This window comes from Octopus bimaculoides, chromosome 30, assembly GCF_001194135.2.
Source record: "Octopus bimaculoides isolate UCB-OBI-ISO-001 chromosome 30, ASM119413v2, whole genome shotgun sequence".
NCBI lineage: Eukaryota > Metazoa > Mollusca > Cephalopoda > Octopoda > Octopodidae > Octopus > Octopus bimaculoides.
The window spans coordinates 4,708,754-4,711,194 of record NC_069010.1 but is presented as its reverse complement, the minus strand read 5'-3'; the positions used below and the strand labels follow the sequence as shown (position 1 = coordinate 4,711,194).

Here is a 2,441-nt window from a genome sequence, read left to right as displayed (position 1 = left end):
ACTAGATAGCACACATGGCGGAGATGTAAGCGAAGCCCTCCCCCCTATATCTTTTACTCTTTTAAATGTGACCTGATAGAAGAAATCGGACTTCAGATTATATATATATTCTTTCTTTTTTTTCTTTTACTTGTTTCAGTTATTTGACTGCGGCCATGCTGGAGCACCGCCTTTAGTCGAGCAAATCGACCCCAGGACTTATTCTTTGGAAGCCTGGTACTTATTCTATCGGTCTCTCTTAGTTACGGGGACGTAAACACACCAGCATCGGTTGTCAAGCGATGTTGGGGGGACAAACACAAACATATACACACACGTATATACACATATATACGACGGGCTTCTTTCAGTTTCCGTCTCACAAGGCTTTGGTCGACCCGAGGCTATAGTAGAAGACACTTGCCCAAGATGCCACGCAGTGGGACTGATCCCGGAACCATGTGGTTGGTAAGCAAGCTACTTACCACAGAGCCACTCCTGCGCCTATAATATATATATATTTTTATACAGAATCCCACGTTTTAGGCTATGAAGACTCCGATTCTGAAAAAAAATTGTTTATAAAATTTCAATGAGAATAGATTGATTGATTACATATTTCTTTCATTATGTTACACTGGTCAACAAAATGTAACTTTTTTTTTAATCATCTGATTGGCTGGTTCACTTTTTCTAATCTGATGAGTTAATTTTTAACGCTGATTACGAATCTGAAGTCCGATTTCCTCTATCAGGTCACATTTTCATGTTGTTTTAACTTATAGGACACGTAAAGCATGTCTATATGAAGTATATCGAATACAAGATACAATAATTTCATGGCTTTTTATTGTACAAAATTAAAATTATTGTGTACAAATAAGTTAGAATACACTCAGATGCATAACAACTTAAAATATTTGTGATTTGGACTTTCTATGGTGTTTTGTATCAGGTTCATCCCTGTATAATAACATCTAACTGTAGTCTGCAGCGTAGGAGTCTAGACGACATTTCACTCCATTTCTAAACTCTTGAGATCTCTTGTTGCCTACGAAATTTTCACAGAGCCATTTGAAGGATTCCCAGGCTTTAAGCTCAATCTCATCCAGGGCTGTGAGGAAGAGGTCGTCCTCCAGGAGTGCTTTTATCTGCGGACCTATGAATACGCCCTCCTTCAGTTTTGCCTCTGTGGTTTTTGGAAAGTTGGCCTTCACATATTTCAAAACATTTTGAGCTTTTCCTGGTAAGTGTCTTCACGAATTGTTTCGTGAGGCCAAGCTTTATGCGAAGAGGGGGAAGAAGAACATTTTCTGGGTTCAAAAGTGGCTTGCTCTGGACGCTAGAAACTCCCGGCTCATATGATTTTCGCAAAGGCCACTCTGATGGCACATAGTGCTTGTTATTTGCATGACTGTCCCATAAGCATAAAAAGCAACAATATTTCGTGAACCCAGATTGCATTCCCATCAACATTCCAATCACCTTCCAAGTTTCCACATATTTTTCAGCTGTACTTTGTATACTTTATGGCATTGAGGAGTAGTTGCATGTTTTCATAACACTCCTTCATGTGCACTGAATGTCCTATGGGAATGGATGGTTTCTTATTGCCGTTGTGTAGTAGTACTGCCTTGAGGCTTCTCTTAGATGAGGCAATGAATAAGCGCCATTCAGCTGGAACATGCTCTTGGAACAAACAGCGAAATAACTCATCAGTGTTATTACTGAAAGAAAGTGGTCCATCAACAGAGAAGCATGAAGTCAGATCCCTATTTCTCTTCCTGAAATGAGTAATACAAACACCTTTATTAAGCAGACACTTTTCTTGTAGGCAAGATGCTAATAGTTCAGCTTTATCCTTCGACAATGACAAGTCTCTAACTAAATCATTTAACTCTTCTTGAGAAAATTTCTGTGGTACGTCTTCATTTTCAATCGTGAAACCTGCATCCACTTCAGTGTCTTCCACAGCAGTAGTATTTTCTTCAGCAAATACATCTTCGTCAGACATCTGAAGGCCATTTTCTGGTGGTATTGGAATAGGAAGATCCTCATCGTGGTGTGGTACTGGTCTTCTTGCTGATTCCAAGTTGGGATATACAATCTTATGCTTGGTCTTTACAGTAAACCCACAAACATTAACATTGCAGTAATAACAGTCCATGAAATGATCCTTTGGCTCTCTCCATATCATAGGTATTGCAAACGGCGTTGCTCTCTTCCTCTTATTTAGCCAATCCCTTAGTCCAGGGGTTTTCAAACTTTTTGACTTGCGGACCCCTTTATATTTCAGGCTTTACCCTTATAAACGCTTATGAAATTTATGCATGAATATTTCCTTAAAATATCATATATTTTTACATTTATTTATTTAACAGTATTTAACAAATAGGTTTATTGTCAATTAAAAGATTTCGATTAAAAAACATATATAAGATCAAATTGCCCATAAAAAGTAT

General features: G+C 38.2%; 1 protein-coding gene across 1 annotated transcript in view; it reads left to right on the top strand.

The window, feature by feature from the left end:
* Positions 1–2,441, top strand: part of LOC106884184 (actin-related protein 2/3 complex subunit 3-like) — a 41,193-nt gene that overhangs the window by 256 nt on the left and 38,496 nt on the right. The gene's annotated exons all lie outside the window — the stretch shown is intronic.